An 11,166-nucleotide genomic window follows, 5' to 3' on the forward strand; every position below is an offset into this window, starting at 1 on the left:
TCCTCAATCTGACCTGAAGTCCCCTCCTCCTGGCCTCCTCTTCCTTCCACGTAAAACCCCTGGAACTGTCATTCTTGCTGCCTCCTGCTTACCTAGAGAGCCCTGTGCCCCTTTCGCATCTCCATCTACCAGTCAGGCTCTTGGGCAGCAGCGTACCTGACTTAGGGCCTGTACCCCAAGTCGTTTCTATCAGGCACTAGAGCCACCGTTTTTTGTGTGTTTGTTTTGTTTGTATTTTTTGTAGCAATTGGGTTTCGCTGGTTTCCAAGTCCTGGACTCAACTGATCCTCCCACCTCAGCCTCCCAAAGTGCTGGGATTACAGTGAAGTGCACCCAGCCTTAGGCTGACTAGAGGAACTATCTCTATACCATCTCTTGGACGCATAGACCCCCAGGTTATTACTGTCTCCAGCTCCCAGCCCTACCCTGAATTCCTCAGTGCGCCGACTATGTCACCATTATGGCCGATATCCACTCAACTGTCTATTCTGCCTCGCACCTACAAAGACCCTTATATGAGTCCTCTCACTTAATCTCTCCAATTTACTCCTCATGATAACCTTATATGGGGTATTATCCCCATATAAGCAGGAAACTGAATAATTCTTTTAAAATACAGTGTCATTCTTGTACTAAAAACCATCTGGTTGCTGGGAATGGTGGCTCACGCCTGTAACCCCAGCACTTTGGAGGCCGAGGCAGGCAGATCACTTGAGTTCAGGAGTTCGAGACCAGCCTGGCCAACATAGTGAAACCCCATCTCTACTAAAAATACAAAAATTAGCCAGGTGTGGTGGCGGGCGCCTGTAATCCCAGCTACTTGGGAGGCTGAGGCAGGAGAATTGCTTGAACCGGGAGGCAGAAGTGAGCCGAGAGCACACGACTACACTCCAGCCTGGGCAACAAAGTGAGACTCTGTCTCAAAAAAAAAAAAAAAAATCTGGCATCTCCCCATCATACTTAGACAAAATCCAAAGTCCTTGTTATGGTCTCCAGGGTCCTACAAATCTGGCCTTGGCCCCCCACATCCAGACAACACGTACAGAGATGCACACCCATCTCCCATCCTCCCTGCATCCCTCTTCTCTCACTGCTCAAGAAGATTCTTGCCACTTTTCTCCTCTCAGGGCTCCTCACCATCTTAAGTTCCACTGTAGGGTAGACAAGACACAGAACTGGAATGAGGCAGGACTGGGTTTGATCCTGGATCCGCTATTTACTATATCACCTGGAGTAATTTACTTCATCACTCTGGACTTCAATTTCTCATCTGTAAAACAGGGACAGTAGACCAGGTACGGTGGCTCAGGCCTATAATCCCAGCACTCTGGGAGGACATGTAAGAGGATTGCTTGAGACCAGCCTGGACAGCATAGTAAGACCCCATCTCGGCTGGGCGCGGTGGCTCAAGCCTGTAATCCCAGCACTTTGGGAGGCCAAGACAGGCGGATCACGAGGTCAGGAGATCGAGACCATCCTGGCTAACACGGTGAAACCCCGTCTCTACTAAAAAATATAAAAAACTAGCCGGGCGAGGTGCCGGGCGCCTGTAGTCCCAGCTACTTGGGAGGCTGAGGCAGGAGAATGGCGTGAACCCGGGGGTGGAGCTTGCAGTGAGCTGAGATCTGGCCACTGCACTCCAGCCTGGGCAACAGAGCGAGACTCCGTCTCAAAAAAAAAAAGACCCCATCTTTAAAAAATATATATATATTTTACTTAGCGGGTGCAGTGGCATGCACTTGTAGTCCCAGCTACTCAGGAGGCTGAGTAGGAGGATTGCTCCCAGCCCAGGAGATCCAGGCTGCAGTGAGCCATGATCAGGCTTCTGCACTGCAACTTGGGTGATAGAGCAAGACCCTGACTCAAAACAAAAATGGGGCCACTTATGCCTGTTTGGTGCTTGTTTGTTTTTTGAGATGGAGTCTCGCTCTGTCACCCAACCTGGAGTGAAGTGGTGTGATCTTGGCTCACTGCCACCTCTACTTTCCAGGTTTAAGCGATTTCTTGTGCCTCACCCACCTGAGTAGGATTACAGGCATGCACCACCACACCTGGCTACTTTTTTTCTTTCTTTCTTTCTTTTTGAAATGGAGTCTCACTCTGTCATCCAGGCTGGAGTGCAGTGGTGCAATCTCGACTCACTGCAAGCTCCACCTCCTGGGTTCACAACATTCTCCTGCCTCAGCCTCCCGAGTAGCTGGGACTACAGTCGCCTGCCACCATGCCTAGCTAATTTTTTGTATTTTTAGTAGAGACAAGGTTTCACTGTGTTAGCCAGAATGGTCTCGATCTCCTGACCTTGTGATCCACCTGCCTCGGCCTCCCAAAGTGCTGGGATTACAGGCGTGAGCCACCACACCTGGCTGTCCAGCTAATTTTTTTTTGCATGTTTAGTAGAGACAGGGTTTTACCATGTTAGCCAGGATGGTCTCGATCTCCTGACCTCGTGAGCTGCCTGTCTTGGCCTCCCAAAGTGTTGGGATTACAGGCGTGAGCCACTGTGCCCGGCGAATTTTTTAATTTAGTAGCAGTAGCCATAGCAGTAGCAGAGACGGGGTTTCACCATGTTGGCCAGACTGATCTCAAGCTCCCGACTTCAGGTGATCTGCCCACCTCAGCCTCCCAAAGTGGTAGGATTACAGGCGTGAGCCACTGCGCCCAGCTTCAAAGATGTTTATCCAGGGAACAGCCATGGAAGATGGAGTTGGTGTCTCCCTCCAGAGCAAAGGACAACCATGCTTACTGGCTTTGAGTTTCCTAAGCTTAGGGTCCTCTCCCACAATGCAGTTCACTCTGTATGTCCGCACTAACCTGAGCCCATCAGCATCACCCCCATGGGACTTAGGGTTAAAAGGAACTGACGGAAATATGCTGGTGCTCGTGCTGTTTGCTGCACAGTGATAAAGTCCTTTGTCTCTGACCCAGGACTCTCTTGTATTTTGCCAGCATCCTTGAACCTGATGGGCTACCTTGGCAGCTTGCAAATTGGATAAGATCTCAGATGCTTCATAGTCCTTGACATAGAAGGTGCTTACAGGTGTTGGTGGTAAAACCTATTCGCAACAGTCACAGTGGACAGGCCAGTGTCTATGGAGCAGTGGGCTGGGACTCTTTCACACCCTTCCCTTGCCAACAGAATGTACCACACCTTCGGCCAGGGATGGTGGCTCACAACTGTAATCCCAGCACTTTGGGAGGTCAAGATGGGCAGATCACTTGAGGTCAGGAGTTTGAGACCAGCCTGGCCAACATGGTGAAACCCCGTCTCTACTAAAAATACAAAAACTAGCTGGGCATGGTGGTGCGAGCCTGTAGTTCCAGCTACTTGTGAGGCTGAGACAGGAGAATCGCTTGAACCAGGAGGCAGAGGTTGCAGTGAGTGGAGATCCTGCCACTGCACTCCAGCCTGGGCAACAGAGCATGCAGTCAGGGGAGGGAAAGGAGGGAAAGGAGGAGCGGGAGGGGACGGGAAGGGGGAAGGGAATCACACCTTCATGTGAGCCAGTCCAAATTGGTCCCTCCTTGTGGCACTGATGACACGGCTGTAGTTAGGCTCTTTTCTGGGTGATAGTGCACACCACGGCAGCTCAGTCACACACAGCTCAATTACAGCTCTCCCTGGGCTGGCTGATTTCGTGGGGATGGTTTACATGGCAACAAGTTGCCTATGCCACATTGCTGTGCCTCTGAAAAACATAACTCACATCATTTGTATATTCACACAGGCACGGAAAAGGGGTCAGCTATTCGTTTTTTTTTTTTTTTTTTTGGTTTTCACTGCAATGTGAATCACCTTGACATGTCTGTGAAACAGGAAGTGGCTGGATGATACAGCAATAAAAATAATCACACTCAACTTGGTGTGTGTATTTTCTTTGGGCCAGGCACTGTGTTAGGAGCTGTGTATGAAGTATTTCACTTATTCCTTAGGACAACACTGGCAGCTGGGTCTTACTATCATTCCCAATTTGCAAATGAGGAGGCTGAGGCCTGGAGTAGTAAGATGTATTCACAGTCACCCAGTTGGGAGTGGCAGGTGGCAGCCAGTGTACCTCTTGAGCCTGAGCTCTTACCAGTAGATTTCTCCTGTGCTCAAAAAGCAGGGAAGAGTGGCAGGGCAGAAGAGCACCCTATTTATCAAGTGTGAAGATAGTTTCATTTCATTTCCAATCCCAACTCTCGGTGTCCATCGTTTTACTACTCACAGTAAGTGGCACATCAGAGGGGTTTAATAACAGCCACTTTCAGTAAAGTGTCTTTGGAGAGAGATGCATTAGGGCAACATTGACCCCTCCAGGCCTTCATCACTTCCATCCCTTATCTTCAAAACTGATGATCGAGGCCGGGCGCAGTGGTTCATGTCTGTAATCCCACACTTTGGGAGGACAAGGCAGGCAGATCACCTGAGGCCAGGAGTTCGAGATCAGCCTGACCAACATGCTGAAACCCCATATCTACTAAAAATACAAAAATTAGCTGGGAGTGGTGATGGTGGCTGCCTATAATCCTAGCTACTCAGGAGGCCGAGGCACAAGAGTCGCTTGAACCCAGGAAGTGGAGGTTGCAGTGAGCTGAGATTGTGCCATTGCACTCCAGCCTGGCAACAGAGTGAGACTCTGTCTCAGAAAAAAATAAAACTGATGAGTGTGGCCCCCTTGCCTTCTACCCACCCACCCCCTCCCCAAGAGCCATTTCTTTCTTCCCAAAGACATTCAGAACTCAGAAGGACAACACGTAGAGGCGGCACAGCACCTGATACACAGCCCTCATGGCACAGTAGCTTTCCTCCTCCCCAGCAGCAGCCCATCTCTTGCCACCCTGCCCATCTTGGCTTGCAGATGCAGACAATGATGAAAAGGTCTCACATATCCTGAGTGCTTACTGTGTGGCAGGCATCTGCTAAGGGCCTCATAAATATCAGCCCACTGATTCCCTGCTTATTTTTATTTTTATTTTTGAGAGAGAGTCTCGTTCTATCGCCCAGGCTGGAGTGCAGTGGCACAATCTTGGCTCACTGCAACCTCTACCTCCTCAGTAGCTGGGATTACAGGCATGTACCACCACGTCCGGCTAATTTTTGTATTTTTGGCAGATGGAGTTTCACCATGTTGGCCAGGCTGGTCTCGAACTCCTGACCTCAAGTGATCCACTCGCCTTGGCCTCCCAAAGTGCTGGGATTACAAGTGTGAGCCACCACGCCCCGACTTCCCTGTTAATCTGTTAATTTTTTTTTTTTTTTTTTTTTTTTTTTTTTTGAGAAGCCGTCTTGCTCTGTCACCAGGCTGGAGTGCAGTGGCGCAATCTTGGCTCACTGCAACCTCTGCCTCCCAGGTTCAAGAGATTCTCCTGCCTCAGCCTCCTGAGGACTAAGGCGTGCGCCACCACGTACGGCTAATTTTTGCATTTTTAATGTTGGTCAGGATGGTCTCAATCTCCTGACCTCGTGATCCATCCGCCTCGGCCTCCCAAAGTGCTAGGATTACAGGCGTGAGCCGCTGTGCCCGGCCAATTTTTTTTATTTTTTTACTTTTATTTTTTGAGACAGAGCCCCACTCTATCACCCAGGCTGGAGTGCAGTGGCGCCATCTCGGCTCACTGCAGCCTCTGTCTCCTGGGTTTAAGCGATTCTCATGCCTCAGCCTCCCAAGTAGCTGGAATACAGGCATGCGCCACCACACCTGGCTAACTTTTTGTATTTTTAGCAGAGACAGGGTTTCACCATGTTGGCCAGGCCGGTCTGGAACTCCTGGCCTCAAGGAATCTGCTCGCCTCGGTCTCCCAAGTGCTGGGATTACAGGCATGAGCCACTGAGACTGGCCTCATTCCCTGTTTAAAAATGAGGAAAGCCAGGTGCAGGGTCATGTGCCTGTAATCTCAGCTACTCAGAAGGCTGAATGGGGAGGATTACTTGAGGCCAAGAGTTTGACTCTATATTGACTGGGCAATATAGAGAGACTGTCTCTAAAAAAAAAAAAAAAAAGGAGGGGTAGGGGGTCGAGGACTGAGGCATAGAGAAGTTGAAGGATTTTCCCAGTTCACTTAGCTGATGCATGACACAGCCAGTATGATCTCATGCTAGAAAACCACCACTGCGATGCTGCCTCCTGAGACAGAACTTTCATCATGCAGCTGCTGTCACCCTGTCCAGCCAATCCCTTAGCACGGCATCAGGAGCCCTGAGTTCAGGTTCTGGCTCTGCTAATGGCTGGTTGTGTAACCTCAGTCAAGTCCCATTTCTTCTCTGGGCTTCAAAAACCCAAGAACCTCAAGAACATTTGAGCAGCCTGAACATTCCTGGGCCTGGGTCCCATGGCTCCTCCTTGTCCCATTCCAGCAAAGCCCCTCGTTGCCCTCAGGGTCCTACCCACCTATCTTCAGGACATTTGTGAACAAATGTCAGGTCTCCTGATGCCTTCGGGACACCTCCCATTCCTCTCCCCAGGATCATTGTATATATAGGTTCTGGATCAGGCAGGCTTCAGTTCAATCACCAGGTGACCTGAGTCTAGTTGCTTTTTGTTTGCTTTCTTGTTTTTGTTTTTTGACACAGAGTCTCGCTCTGTCGCCCAGGCTGGAGTTCAGTGGTGCTATTTCGGCTCACTGTTAGCCCCGCCTCCTGGGTTCAAGCCATTCTCTAGCCTCAGCCTCACAAGTAGCTGGGACTACAGGTGCCCACCACCATGCCCGGCTACTTTTTTTGTTTTTTTGTTTTTTTTTTTTCAGTAGTAGAGACGGAGTTTCACCGTATTAGCCAGGATGGTCTCGATCTCCTGATCTCGTGATCCGCCTGCCTTAGCCTCCCAAAGTGCTAGGATTACAGGCGGGAGCCACCGCACCCGGCCTAGTCTAGTTGTTTCATCTTCAGAGCCTTGGTTTCCCCTTTGCAGGGTCGCTGGGAGGAGGATGTGGCCCCACAGTGTAGAGTGCATGGTAGATGGCAGGCACTCTCGTGGCCTCTCTGTGTAGTCAATCAACAAACTTCAGCACCCTCTCTGTGCCAAGCCTTGTTCTGAGATCTGGAGACAAGGTTGTCCCTCCCTCAGAGGGTGGCAAGATGAACAATAAGCAAGTCAACAAATCCACAAAGAAGAATGCTTCAGATTTTGTGGAGTACGGGAAAAACACAGGTATGGTGGCATGACGCTGTAGTCCCAGCTAATTGGGGATGCTGAGGCATGAGAATTGCTTGAACCCGGGAGATGGAGGCTGCAGAGTGGAGCCGAGATCGTACCACTGCACTCCAGCAGAGCAAGAGCTTGTCTCCAAAAAAAATCAAAAAAAAAAAAAAACAAAAAACCCTAACATTTTTTTTTTTTTTTTTTTTTTTTTTTTTTTTGAGACGGAGCTCGCTCTGTCGCCCAGGCTGGAGTGCAGTGGCGCAATCTCGGCTCACTGCAAGCTCCGCCTCCCGGGTTCACGCCATTCTCCTGCCTCAGCCTCCCGAGTAGCTGGGACTACAGGCGCCCACAACCGCGCCCGGCTAATTTTTTGTATTTTTAGTAGAGACGGGGTTTCACCGTGGTCTCGATCTCCTGACCTTGTGATCCGCCCGCCTCGGCCTCCCAAAGTGCTGGGATTACAGGCGTGAGCCACCGCGCCCGGCCAAAAACCCTAACATTAGTGAAGCTTGGTTGTGCACCTATAGTTCCACCTGCTGAGGTGGGGGTGGGAGGGAGTGGGTTTAGGTGGGAGGATCCCTTGAGTCTGGGATGTTGAGGCTGCAGTGAGCCAAGATCATGCCGCTGCACTCCAGCCCTGGCATGGAGTGAGACCCTGTCTCAAAAAAAAAAAAAAAAAAAAGGTGTGCTGGCAGATTCTAGGCAAATGAGGTGCCACATGTGGTGATGAGGTTAGAAAAGATGTTCAGGCCAAAGAGACCATGTGTATTGGGCTTTGTCAGCTTGCCCTGCAGACCCCGTCTGCATTCCTGACCTCCCTGCTGTGCCAGGAAGCTAAGCTCCACCTGCTGCACCCCCAGGCCCCTCAGTCCATAGGCTTTCTTCTGGGTTCAGCCCACAGGAGGCCCAGCTGGAGACCCGTGACCAGGAGGAGATTAGGATGATATTTTTTTCCCCAGCACCCTCCCTGCAGGCTGCAGGAGGCCAGGGGCTGCTGCTTTGCTTCAGGCCATACCTCTCAGGCAGCCCTCCCTGGTTATGCCAATGGAGCAATGTGCACTGGAGTGATGTCCCTCTGTTGCTAGCCCCAGTGGTTTCAGCTATTTCCTGCGGAGGCCCTGAGAGCTGAAGGAATTTGGTTGGGTATCATTTGAGTTGGGCATCATTACTGGGCTGGAGACTTTCATTGCTCCTTCTCACTGAGTCCCCTCATCAGCCTCTGAAGAAAGGCTGTCATCCCCTCATCCTACTGGCAGCAGCTTTAGACACGAGGGCCACACCCTCCTCCTGGCTCTTCCCCACCACACTCCTGGTTTTCCTCTCTGCTCCCTCCAGCTGCTCTTTCTGGTCTTTTGCCTGACTCCGCCCCCTCTCCCTGACCTGGGAATGGTGACCTCCCTGGGGCACCCTGGGCCCTCTTCTCTCCATAGTAAGCCCACCCTTTCCCACTTTCGTAGACACCCCTGTATAACCCCAGGCCTCTGTCTCCAGGTCAGATGTCCTGTCTGAGCTGCAGACTCCCTGTTTTGGGCACCTCCACTTGGATGACTCACAAGCATCTCAAATTCAGCAGGGCCAGAACAGAGCTGTGGACCCTGCCCCGTGTTTCCAGCTTCTCTGCCTCCCCTCTTCTTTGCCCATCCAGGGATCAGACCAGGATTCTGGGGACCATTCGTGCCACCTGCCTCTCCAGCAGCCCCACTTCACACAGTCTTTACATCTCCCCTCCCAAATACATCTCTCCTGGGGCCAAGTGAGATCTCTCTCCTGGGATGAAGGCAGGGTGCTCGTTCTTGCCCTGACACAGTCCCACTGCAGTGAAAATAAAAGCAAATTCCTGGCCAGGCGCGGTGGCTCAAGCCCAGCACTTTGGGAGGCCGAGACGGGCGGATCACGGGGTCGGGAGATGGAGACCATCCTGGCTAACACGGTGAAACCCCGTCTCTACTAAAAAAATACAAAAAACTTGCCGGGCGAGGTGGCGGGCGCCTGTAGTCCCAGCTACTCCAGAGGCTGAGGCAGGAGAATGGCGTGAACCCGGGAGGCGGAGCTTGCAGTGAGCTGGGATCCGGCCACTGCACTCCAGCCTGGGCGACAGAGCGAGACTCCGTCTCAAAAAAAAAAGAAAAAAAAAAAAAAAGCAAATTCCTCACCACGGCTGGCCCCTCCCACCACCACTACCACCTTCAGCTCTCCCTCTCCACCACCTCCTGTTGTTCACTGGCCTTTTCTCAGTTCTCTGAATAGGCTCCCCCTGCAGCCTTCCCTGAGGTCAGATGCCCACAGGTGTGACTCACTCCTACTCATCTTCCAGCTTCCAGTGGAAGAGTCCCTTTGTCTTCCAGGTCCCAGCCCTCTCCTGTCCTGCTTCTCTGCTCTTCTCTGTCACGGTACCAGCCTCTGTTGTAGCCACAGTGCTGTGTGAATTGATTTGGCACATAACCAGTTCCCCTAGTACAGCAGCTCCAGGAGGGCAGGACTGGTTCTAGGGCAGGACTGGTTCTATTTGTGGCCAAGAGCTTAGGACGTGGTGGAGTCTCGTTTGTTGAGTAAATTTTTTACATTTATTTTTTAATTTTTTATTACCAGTAGTTGAACATAGATGTTGAATGAACAGATCCCCATCTCACAAGCAACGAAACTGAGGCTTAGAGACAGTAAGAATCCAACACTGGACTGTTTGGCTGTGCTGTGCTCCACGGTGAGCCACAGCCAGCTCTAGGCAGGGTCGGGACAGATTCAGATGAGTGTTAGGAAAAAATGAGTATTCAATGCTCAGCTCTGTGCCTGGCAGGTGGTCAGCACCTAGCATTATTCCCTGCCTCAGTGTGGACCAGGGCCCCAAGAAGCAGGGGCTTGCCCCTCACACCCCCTCCTGGATTCCGGCAGCAGGGATCCCTGGGGACCTGTGATTTCCCCTCCCAGCCCTGCACCACCAGACTGGACTTACTAAGGGTCCTCCTGAAGCTACCCACATCGACTTATGCTCACAGTAAAAACAGAGTTCCTTGGACAGGTGTGCCTGAAAGTGAGTCCCTGAACCTCCTCTCCCCAATTAGACTGCTGCCCCCTGCTGCCCTGGGTGCTGTCCGGGAGAGGGTCCGGTGCCGCCCTGACTTGGCATTGGCAGCGCTCTTCCTGGATGTGCCCTAGCTGTCCCCGCCTCCTGCTGAGTTCTGTGAGTCAGAGACTGAACCCTGGGGTCTCATGACAGGCCCCACAGTAAGGCCTGGGCCCCCAGACGTTGCAGCCTTTCCTTCCAGACCAGTGGACAAGCCTGGTCTGGAACTATGCTCCTCTCCAGCCATGGCCAAACTCAAGACCCCCACCCCCAGCCGCTGCCAGCCTCTGCCCTGGGGCTCTGCTGTGCGCCTCTCCAGCCCCTGCGCCCTCGAACAGCGCCCCCCTCCTCGCGGCTGTTAGCCTGGGAAGGGGGCCAGGCCCTGAGCTCAGACCTTGGCGATTCCAGAGTGTCTGAGGCCCAGAGCCAGCCCCGCCAGCACAGCCAGACGAAGGGAAAGGGGGGAGGTGGCAGGGTGGGCACCAGGAAGCCATTCAGAGGGGGCTGGCAGGGAAGCTGGGTTCTAGCTTTGTTCTTTCTGCTCCTCTTCTAGACCCCACAGACTTCTTCCTGGGACCTCCGTGAGCCCTGGCCAAAGGCTGTCCCCACCCTTGAGCCCTTTCCTCAGAGGGGATTGGATCAGCACTAATAAGAAGTGACTTTGGGGCCCTGAGACCCCGACGTTTGCAAGGGAGGCTGGGAAAGAGCTGGAAGGCCTGGGCTCCGGCCCCACCCGGCCTCCATCGTCAGTGTGACCCGGCAGGGCCACCTCTCTCCCTCAGGCACGGTATCTCGCCCTACACAGGCCTCCCCGCCCCGCCCGGAGGAATCCGCTGCCGGCCCGACAGTCCCAGGTGAGGGCCCTCTGGAAAGGGCCCAGCGCGGCCGCGGGTTCCGGCGGGGGCGGGCATCTGGGGTGGGGACGGTCCCCGCCCCGCCCCCCAGCCTCCGCCCGCCTGCACACCCTCGCTTCTCTAGGAGGCAGCG

General features: G+C 52.7%; 1 protein-coding gene across 1 annotated transcript in view; it reads right to left on the bottom strand.

Annotated features, from left to right (window-relative positions):
• ZNRD2 (zinc ribbon domain containing 2) overlaps positions 1-11,166 on the bottom strand; it is a 32,726-nt gene that overhangs the window by 2,339 nt on the left and 19,221 nt on the right. The window contains exon 2 of the mRNA XM_050757320.1: positions 3,491-3,686. The gene's annotated coding sequence lies outside the window, so the exon portion shown is untranslated. The remainder of the gene's footprint in view (positions 1-3,490; positions 3,687-11,166) is intronic.

This window comes from Macaca thibetana, chromosome 14, assembly GCF_024542745.1.
Source record: "Macaca thibetana thibetana isolate TM-01 chromosome 14, ASM2454274v1, whole genome shotgun sequence".
NCBI classification, from domain to species: Eukaryota; Metazoa; Chordata; class Mammalia; order Primates; family Cercopithecidae; genus Macaca; species Macaca thibetana.